This window comes from Egretta garzetta, unplaced genomic scaffold (assembly GCF_000687185.1).
Source record: "Egretta garzetta isolate BGI_Z169 unplaced genomic scaffold, ASM68718v1 scaffold314, whole genome shotgun sequence".
Lineage (NCBI taxonomy): Eukaryota > Metazoa > Chordata > Aves > Pelecaniformes > Ardeidae > Egretta > Egretta garzetta.
Genome location: NW_009259531.1, coordinates 86,304 through 97,319, shown reverse-complemented (window position 1 = coordinate 97,319; position 11,016 = coordinate 86,304).

Below are 11,016 nucleotides of genomic sequence, written 5' to 3'. Positions count from 1 at the left end.
TCATCAAAACTCCAAAAGGAGAACTCAGGTGTTTAACAGTGCTTTTCCTTGCAGTGGGATGATGGGATTTCACATCCTGCTTCATGCCGCACTTTCCCCTTTAAATGCCTTAACGCTGAAAGCTGCAGTATTTCTGAAGCGAGTTATTTGCTAGCATAAAATGGAGGGACCCTGTAGGCAAATTTCTTCCCTCTTGGTTGGAAGCTTTCTTCTGGATAAAGAAAATCACCAGCATGGTGAGGCTCTCTGCGTAGTGTATGTGTATGTTTTAAGGCTCTGGCTGTTGTTTGAACCAAAGCTAGAGAGAATTTTCAATTTGAGAGAAATACGGTGGGAAGGCGCTCGCCCATCACATGCCTCTGCGTGTGTGTGGCGAGCTGGGGCTGACTGAAGCAGCCTGGCAGAAACAAGTCCTCTGGCAATGGTCTGAGATTTAGATTTGTTGCTCTAGCTGTGTGGATTTAATCTTCATCTGTTGTGTGAATCTTTAGCAGAAAAGAGCAGTTGGAGGAGACAAGTGAGTGAAAGACAACGGCTCTGCGCTGCCTGCTCACCTGCAGCCCCCAAACATAGCGGAGAAGCAGAGCGCGGCACCCCCGTCCTTGGGTGGAGGAGCGATGGTTCTCCCTGGGTCTCGCTTAACTGAGAGGGGGTTTGGAGCCCTTGGAGCTGGACATGGTGTAGACTTGTGTTTAAGGGTATTATTTGGCTTGGATGGGGGCTGTAGGTGACTTCAATGACACTAAATTCCTGTGCCCGGATTTTGTCAGATAAGTGAACATAAATGGAGATAGTAGTTGTTTCCATCCACAGAAAGAAAATCGGAGAACTACTTCTTATCCAAAGATTTAAATGAGATCTTTCACAGTTCATAAATGTGTTGTTTTGATGGACTGATTAGTTCCATCTTTACTTGATTTCACTTACGGTTTTCATTAAAAGAAATGTGTAACTCGGACTTGAATTAGTCTTCTCCCAAGAAGGGCTGTGTCAAGACATTCTTGCTGACACATCAAGGAGATACAACTGTAGCAACGGAAAGATCACAGCCTTTTTCCTTGTTACGAAGTTCCTTTTAAAGTAATTTTGTACTGAGCAATTACAGTGTTCTGAATTGAAGTTTTCCTCTGTGTAATTTTGACAATGTTAAAAAAAAAATAAAATGTATGTAGTCTGTCATTCTTTTAGCTACATTAGGGAATGCTCCCATTTTGCATTGTTGATTTAATTAAGTGGGCTGTATTTGCAGAAAAACGGTCAGTTTGTAATGTTGTCATTAATTTGTACAGAATGTGTGTCCCGTATATAAATTGAGAAAACTTGAACTTAAACTTTGATAGTAGTTCATATCAGGCTCTTTGTGTTCAGCACACAAGTCCAGGTGACCATTTATCCTGTTAAATGAATGAGAAATATTCTGTGTAAAAAAAAACAAACCAAAAAAAAAACCCAAACAAAAAAACCAAACAAACAAAAAACCCCACCACAACAAAAACAAAACCAAAAAAACCAAACCCCATTTGGCTTCTTCTCTTCCTTGGTCGTATTAAACAAAATACATTTGTTGCCAAATTTCCACAGTAACATCCAGGAAGCATTTACAAAATCAGCAGGGTTAGGCAGGTATAACTGAGAGCAGCTCTTGGTCTGTAATCTTATGAAAAAAAGGTTGTGCAGTAAAAAAATGTACTTTTTCTGATCAAGGTGAATTTCAGGCTGAAATCTTGCACACGTTAGCTAATAGCCCGATTGGTAAAACATTTTCTGGACCGGATGTTGCAGAAACCTGCTTTTTTCTTCATTTTTTCTTTAAGTATTGTGTGTGCAGACAGCTGCGGTGTTGCAGACATGAGGAACATCACCTCTGAAACGCTCTTTACCTCTCTGTGTTCGTGTTGTGACAAGCAAGCATAGATGATTCCGTTTAACAGAATTAAATTATGTTCCATTTTTCACCCTTACTTCCAAAAAGTGGTGCTCAGTGTTTATGGTGTTTTGTGTGTGAAATTGAAATAAGAATTAGTGTTGCTCTTCCTCCAAATTGGTTTGTAAAAACTGGTGAACTTCTTAGGGCTCTTTTATATACTAAGGTTGTAATCTTGTTGTATCTTGAATATCTTTCTGAGTTGCAAAGAAACCCACAGATCCACCACAGGCCCTGGAAGTGTGGTGGAGCCATCAGTGAACTATTAAATGAGAAAACACATCATAAGAGTTAAGTGATTTTTAGCTTGATACTATAATGAAATATTTTAAAACTGTGTCTGGTTAATGAACATTGTGGCCAGACTGCATAATTGGTCGAGGATGTAGGAAGTGGAAGCGCTTTAAAAATAGACTCCTAGCTGTGATAGCTGTAAGTTGGGTGGAAGGGTCCAAAGCAAAGCCCCAAACCCCTCTTTCCGCATCAGCCCTGGGGCTGGTGGGAGAGGGGCTGCGTGGGGCTGTGGGTGCGGTGGCCGTGCCCATGTGAGCCATGGCCTGTGGCTGTTGAAAAAGCTGTTTTATAGGATGAAGTTCCCAAGTGTGTGCCTTCCTACTTGTCAGCAACTAAAATGCAAATTCAGTAATTTAAGGAAAAAAATTGCGACTGGGCCCCCACAAAGAAATGTGCCTTTTAAAAATGGATAATTTGTTGTTACAACTACTTTTTACCTTGTGCAAAGTACACAGGGAATGGGGCTGCTAAAGAGCATATCAACTAAATTAGGGTTAATTAGAAGTTCTCCCAAATAGCTGGTGCTTCATCAGCAACAGAGCAGCATGTAAATAAATCTAATTTCTCTTCAACTAAACTCTTCACAAGCTTAATTACAACAGCAACAATATCTCCTTCCTCTACCCCCCCTTTTTCATTAGTGGGAGCGGGTCATTACGAGCTCTATCTGGTGAGGGTTATGAGCAGTCCAGAGCTGCACCTTTCACAGGTGTCCTTTGAGGCCGAGGAAGAAGTGGAGGAACTTTCAGTGTATCTGGAAGAGCCCAATTAAGGTAGTTCATAAGAAACTTGAGAAGCAGAAAGCACTGATGGAAAGGAAAAAAACGGTGCTATATTCTGGAGAGACTCTTGTTAATTATATAAAGCATTCCCCCTCCTTGGATTATTGGCCATCTTAATTTCTCCTCTTTATTACTCATTTGCCAGCAAAAATCTGTACTTGGGGCTTTATCTCTCCATTTGTTTTTCACTGTACATCATCGTCACGATAGATCTGAGGGCTCTGCCAGTTCTCTGATGCTGTGTACCACACAGTTGTCTCCTGCTCTGACACTCAGGACCTGCAGAATGAAAAGGGTGGCCAAGGGAGACGAGACTTCAAAGTCAATTTAGTTTTAACTCTTTTAAACATCTTTTCACACTTCCTTTACCATGTAGGGCTAGAAGAAAGAATGCAGGAAGATATTAGCAGAAAAAGTGTTATCGCTGCTAAAAGGATCACCGTGCTGGAGGACTGGTGCAGCTCACTTCTTGTTCCAGGGATAAATATCTGAAAACTTCTTGCCAGAAATTAGTTATCACAGGGAAAGTACAAAGCTGGGTGCAGGTTTCAGCTGGGTGCAGAAGTGCTCTGCTGAGGGCTCATTCAGAGGGATTAACTTATTTCATTTGGTGCTTGATTTGCTGTCCTCTATGATTTTTTTTCTTCATTTTTTTATTTCTAATTCTATTGAAGTCAGCGCATTCCTTATTACGCGGTGTCACGTTTCAGCCGATCCCAAATTAATAAATGAGCAGCAGCAGAATAGCATGCAGCACAATTCTAACAGCATGAGCTGCACAGAAGTATATTTCACTTAGCTCCAATTTAAATACTCTGCTTTGCTCGATTTAATTATGTGAAATTACTGAATTAATGGCTTTGTCAAGTGAAACATGTAGGACTTCAGAGTTTGGTATTAAGGGAAGAAATGAGAAAGGATATTTGAGGTACATTAATTTTTGCATATGAGCTCATGTTAAACACAATCTGAAATATAACTGAGCCCACAGCCCAAAATCACGTCATGTTTTAAAGCAGGGGAAGAGAGAATGAACAGAAAATGGCAGGAAACTTTTTGAGCCATTCTGCTAATTTGTTTTCCCTGTTGGCTTGTATTGCTCTCCTTGGCGTATCTGCTGGGCAGGAGAGGTGTGTGTTTGTGCAGCAGGGGCTGGCCACGGTCGCGCGGAAGGTAATACTTTTTGCAGAATCTGATGCTTCTCTAATAGCCTGGCCACCTGTTAAACACCCTTTCCCATGCTGCATAACACAACATGCACAGACTTTCCTCTATTTTCTGGCTGAGAATCTTGTGAAGTTAATGAATGTGGGGAAAAAAGGCAACTGAATTCCTTTGCTGTGGTTTGGATACCTGCATCAGGACATCATGCCCAGCCCGTGCTGGTCGTGCAGAGATGCACACATGTAACGAGACCTGGGGGTAACATTTACGAAAGCTTGTAAGCCCTACTCTGAAGCCATTTAGGCACGTAGGTGCCTAACTCTCATTAATTTCCAATTTCATGGGTTTTTGCTACAGTCCATTGCCATTCAGTGGCTATTTGGCTCCTAAATCACTTGGGCTGCCTACAGATGTGACCCCCAGCTGCAGCAATGCAGGGTACTGTTTTCCCAATTTCTGCTTGTTTTGCCGGCTGTGCCCTGCTTGGAGGGCTCCTGTGCGGCAGAGGCATCAGCCTCTGCCAGCAGTACCCAGTTGCAAAGTGACATGAGCAGACATTTAGGAAAAGGTGTCTTTTTCCTCAGGTGCATTTGAAGAACCTTTTTCCCAAAGCAAACTAGATTTGTAGAGAGAAAGTCGGCAAGCTTTTTTTCTCCAAGATGTTACTTGGTATTTAATCAGACCGTAAAATCCGCAGCTAGGTTATGGTCGAGGTCCATCCTCTTATACTCTGGGTGTAAACAGGAGTTCTACCAAAGAAGCTAACTCCATGAACCTGGTCCCACAGAAACCTCTCAGGTCTTTAATTACAGTTTTGAAGACTTCCAGGCACAGTTACTGCAGAAGCGGGTCCCTTCCATGTTCCTTGAGCCACACATGCACCTCTCCCACCGGAAAATGATCCAGGCAGGTTCTAAGCAAACCAAGACCCATGAGAAGGTCAGTGAAATAATTACTGCATTCTCTAATTTGCCTAAGAGTATTTTTCTTTCTGCCCCAATACATTTTTCCCTTCTGTTGTTCCATCTTTTCCCTCTGTATCAATTCCACCCCTTGGTTCCTGATGGTTTGCAGAGTGCTGTGGTTCTTTCCCTCTCAGTCCTAATGGTTTGGGGGTTTTATAGACATAAAAAGATGAATGCACATGCTACTATGCTACTTGTAGGATCTATAGGTTTGGGTTGTGAAAGGCATTCCTCTTCAGCATAGTTTTTAAACAAATCTATAACCTAAGCATGGGAAAAGTTCATTTCAAATGAATATTTTCAGGGACTTAAAAGGGTATTTTCTACTGGGGCCTTGCTCTGCTTTCCTGTTACATCTTGCTCCTGTGTGCATACACTGCAGGCTGTTACACACCGAGGGCAGGAATCTTCTGGGGATCAGAAAGGACAATTCAAGTCCTGGACCTTATAGAGGAACAATAAAGGAATCTACATTTTGAATTACGCAAAGGGGATTCAAACATTGAAATACATAGTCACATTTGTCACTTACGGTAAATTACATCATCTGTACTTTCTTCTTTCTTTAAAAATCAACAGACATTTTAATCATGAGTTCCAGCAGCTGCTTTTCTGAGCAGAACCAGTCAATACCTTATTTTTGCATTTGATATGCAGCTGCAATAACAAGCCACATGTGAATTTTATTAAGCCTTCCAAATTTTCTCTCTGTTCAGGGAGCTATAGATTTAAGTTTTACAGATATCTGGCTTTACCTTAAAGTAAAAAAAAAAAATAAAAAATTATACCATTTCCTTAAAAGAAAAAAAAAAGGTTTTGTCAATGCCTATGAATTAAAATGTGATTAAGATGTCCTGTGTTAGGTGTGAGTGGGGTTCTGTGGAACTGCTGGAAACAGGACACTTGTCTTCAACAGGGACTTGAAAAATAGTAAGTTGAGCATTATTAAAATATTCCTATATCTAAATAAAAGTGCCAGTTTTGTCCTGAAAATTTGCATGAATTTTATTAGCTTACGATGGTCAGTGGTATTTAAGTTACATTTCAAAGAGTGAAAGTATGCTTTCAGGAAGAAGTGCACTTCATTTTGAAATTAATACTTGCTGCATACTAATTTCCCCATGCATATAAATGAATTTTAGATCAGTTTTGATTTGAACCTCATTATCAGAACTGAAGGTGGCAGTTACTCCCATTCAGATGCACCTTCAGAACTGGAAGTGGACAATAGCATCTTGTTTCCAGAGGCAGATAACTATTGCACAACTGTTACGTGTCTTGAGTAAGTGGATTAGAGTTTTCTGCAGCTGATAGTGGAGAAGTTTGGATAGCTGTGTGCAAACACACTATTTGATTTGAATGCCTCAGAGATCTACAAAGCAAATTGCTATTTGACATTGGAAGAAGTGCGAGGTGTTGATATTGTGAAAAAACAACGGTAACTGTTGTCTGCACTTGGATGTGGAATATTCCTGGTAGCAAACGGAGCAGAAATGAGCCGTGGTAGAAAGTGAGATGTCCCTTATAGGACTGTGATTTTTTGATCTTATACAGGCTGTGCTTTGTGGGTCAGATTCACGCAGGAGAGGGTCCCTTCCTCCCTTTGCTCCGCCTTCTGCTAACAAACTGCCGGGCCCCGTTGCCGCCATAGCCTGCTATAGTCCACTGAAACCTTCCCCCTGGATTTTGATCCCATTCTTTCCAAGGAGGAGACCCCAGTGTAGAAGAGGTGTGCTGCTCTCCTCACAGCCTTGCTGGGGGACGGGGCGTCTGCTCCCCAGCGCCAGTGGGTGGGGGTCACCCTGCCAGGTCACCTGGGGCACCAAGGGCAGTAACTGGGGAGAGTCCTGCAAGTCGGGTGCTGGTAACCAAACACTTGGCATGCTCCGGACTGCTCTGCTCTCTGCCTTCCGTTGCATTCTCTAACATTCACCTACAGTGCTTTTTGTGGCGGGGAAGTGTTTACATCCCATATTTATACCGTTAAATCGGCTGCCAAACACTGAAGAACTGATAAACACTATGTGCTGTTAACACTATAAAGTACAATCCCACTGCTGCTTGCATGCAAATAAATAATAATAACTTAGCTCTTTGTCCGCTTTTCAGGGTATAAATGCATTTGTCGTGTAACATAGTAACATCTAAATCATTTTAGTAAAAGCACTAGAAAGGCTGAAACATTACCTGCAGGTACGATTAAGAGGAAATGTTACTGTTTGGTGGTGGCTTTATGATTTCCATATCTGAATTTTTTTTAAAAACATTTTTAAAGTGATACAATGCTTAATCACTCTTGCTGGGTTTTGCTTTTTTTTAAAAAAATTTTGAATTTCATTGAGTAATTTCTCCTTTATAAGGACTGAGGGATTAGCCCGTGGGCTAGAAGTTACTCTAAAATGTTCATTAAATCTTTTCTTGTATCTGTTAGACACAGGTACCTCTTTAATGTGCCTGGTCAGTTTTGAGACCACTATTTTTGTTACTACCTGTAAATCATTAGCAGGTATTTTTAGTGCCATCAGTGAAAGGTTAATAAAAGCCCGTAATTTTCAGATATATCTTTTTTGGTGAGCTGCTCAGAAATTTCCTTAAAAAGGGGGTGTAAATTGTTCCACGCTGAAAAGTGGAGACTGTGTCCAATTTGTGCATAAATTGAAATTGCCTTTCTAATAGACTCTTCGGAAGGTGTGGGATTGCCTTCAAGGTAATGATTTAAACATAAACTGACCCTTGATGAGGGAGCTGGAGTTTCAGTTTAATGCGTTTCTGCAGTTTTCCTTCGCCTTCAGTGCCTTCAGATTCCGCAGAAATAATTCCTTCATAACAAGTGCCTTTTCAGAAGATGTATGCTGCTGACAGTTAATATAAAATTATTGCCCCTGAATGCATTTTTGTAATTACTTCCCAGAGAACTGTCTTTGTGTTAGAAGACATTTCACACTTTAGTAACATAAGTGTTTGGGGAGAACATGAGTAATAATTACAAGCAGTCTTTCAGTGAAAATAAACCTAAAAATTATAAAAAAAGCTAATGTTAAAGTTGGTTAGAGACAGTGAGGAATTTATTTTGCACATTACGCCTGTCTGTGTATTTTCCAAGTTTAATAACCCTTCAGTAACTAAACTTAAAAAAGTAATAAAGAACAGAGAAACTGCTTTCTAATTTTTAAGCAATAATGAAACTAAAACCTGATTAAAAGTGACATGCTACTAGAGACAGACTAAAGAAACTTAATCTGAATGCTCCTATAGGAGATTTCTGCTATAATGGAAAATGAAATGGCTCACAGTTTGATCAATAAAAAAATTAGCAGCACTTAATAAAAGGTTTCTCTAGCATGTTGACTAAAGGATACTATGGAAGTCTTGAAATCCAAGAAAACCAGGGTTGTAGGGTGAGTTTGTGTATGTGAGCATGATACAAAAATCATTGAGTGAGCAAAGCCGGTGGGTTTCAGGTCAGATGCTAGATGTAATAATTACACTGGCTTAGAGAACCTGAGGCCAGGGCAGTCCATAAAAATACCCATACGTTCTGGTGGTTACTATGTGCACGCATACCGGCAGCGAGCTTGGATTTGCATGGAGGCAGAACAGCACAGGGCAAAGTCTTGGCTTCACTGGAAGAAAACAGGGCAACTGTACCATATAGAGATAACCATGTATAGCTACAGGTGGGCTCAGGTGAAAGCAAGGCACCGCAAGGCAACAAGTGACACATGTTCTACGTGTGATATCTGTGACTGTGCTACGGCAAAGGAAAGTGCAACGAGCTGCCAGTCCTCTGCTGCATGTTCCTGCTGGCGCTTCCTGTGCCTTTAAACTTGAGGTAGACACACTTAAGGTTTTCTTAAACACCGTAGCTGCTAATTTGAGAAAACTGTATCTTATCAGTGAAGCAAGATTAACATTTTCCCTGTGAAATGTTGGTGTCAGTAAGTGAACAGAGGGATGCTGAGGGGAGGATGCTGGGGCGGGGGGGCGCAGGGCTGTCGTTAACAATTCTGTGAGCGGTGCAATGCTGGCAGAAGCAGGCAGCAGCGGTGCAGGTACCGGCAGCAGTTAGGTAGTTATTACTGGTCATTTAACTTGGAACCCCTTTCTCCTAAAGCATATGTACGAGCAGATGTAGAAGGATGTGCAGTACCCTACCAAAATGGTTTTGCTTTGCTAAGAATGCTGAGAACTGTCCACCTACTTAGAAATTAATATGTTTTAATACATACTGGTGTGTAATAAGACTCTGTTGTGAAATGTTATAACATGTGCTTCCCAAAGTCTCTGACTTGTCTATTTTTTATTGTTAACACACTTCCCACAAAACTGTATTATTAGTATAACCTGTGTTTTTATCCTGTGGGTTGTTACCCAGAGAGATACCTAGCACTGAGCACTCTCCTTCTTCCCTTGCCTTTCCAAAAGAAGCTCTCGTAGCCATCATTGCCACTTGTCAGTGGAGCTGCTGTCAGAGTCAGACAAATGACAGCTCGGAGAGGCTGCAGCGGCCATAGCCCTAGGAGGGCACGAGGAGGTAACAATATACAATTTTCATGGTTCGAGGGTAGCCTTATCCTACTGTTCTTCATTACAGTACTGCAGTGAGATCAATTTTATTAAGTTGTAAGTCTTAGGAGGCCAACACCATTAACTACATGCTGGATCAAATAATTTTTTGGTATTATGATTGTTTTTTCCTCTTTTTGAGGGAAGGCAAGATCTGATGCACGGATCTCTTCAACCTGCGAGGAGCATTACGCAGCGATTGAGCGTCAGCAGGGTTGCGTGGCAGCCTGCACTTCACTCGCTCTGCTCTGTCTTGTAGTCATCCCATGCAATTTGACGTTGCATGGATATACCGTGGTGTTTCATGCGTTATTCTTTGTGGCTCTTTTGTTTTTCAGCTAGGCACCTTTTTTTTTTTTTTTTTTTTTACCCCATGTTGTTTGACACTGTGTGAAAGATCTATGCTGCACTGCATGATAGAGCACCAAACCTGCTTGCGTTTGATGCATAGCAAGGATTCGATGTGCAGGACAAGCTGCCTTTGATACCTGGTCCTGGTTCTAGGGCTGGGATACAGTCTACACTCTCTGACCTGGTTTGCTTGGCTGGAGCAGGTTTTTGGCTGCTCTGTGTGGGTATGGTTGCTGTGGTCACAGTGGCTCACATTAGGGCCCTGGCCTGCTGAGAGGTAGCACATACATATAACTGCATTCAAGATGCAAGTGTTTAAAAAATATGTTGTTCTGAAGCATTGAAGAGCTGCAGATCAGGGTTACCCAGCAAAGCCAAGACTTTTCATCCTATGGGAAGATTTCAGCTGAGGTTTGTTTGTGTTTTCATTACTGAAACATTCGTGGCTTTTTTGCTTCTGTTCATTCTTCTTTGACCACAAAGGACAGAGAACTTTGGACTCTCTTGCTGTATGACAGTGCTAGAGACAACACTAAAATGTAACAAACCACGTAAAAGTAGAGACCCCTCCCGCGCTGATTTGGCATTTGACACAGAGTGCAATGTTTACTAGCGAACATTTAGATTAGGCTTTTCCTTTAAGTAATTTGTTTCTTTTGTTCTCACTTCCTAATTATAGACGAAATTTCCTTTCCTTTTGTATTGCCGGGGAGCTGAGCGGCAGCCGCGCGGCTGTGGGGCAGGAAGGCTTCACCCCTGGGCGGGTGCCTCGCGCCCCCGCCGAGTCCCAGGAGGTGTGTGGGTTGTGCACCAGCACCCGCCACTCCTCCAGCAATTTGCTTCTATTTCTTCAGTGCCATTTACTTTTTTCACTTGTCCTGCATCTCTGAAAAATCTCTAGGAATTATTGTAGCCCTTTGAGACCTCCGATTTTTTTTCTTTGGACCAAGGCAGAGGAATGAAGAGATGC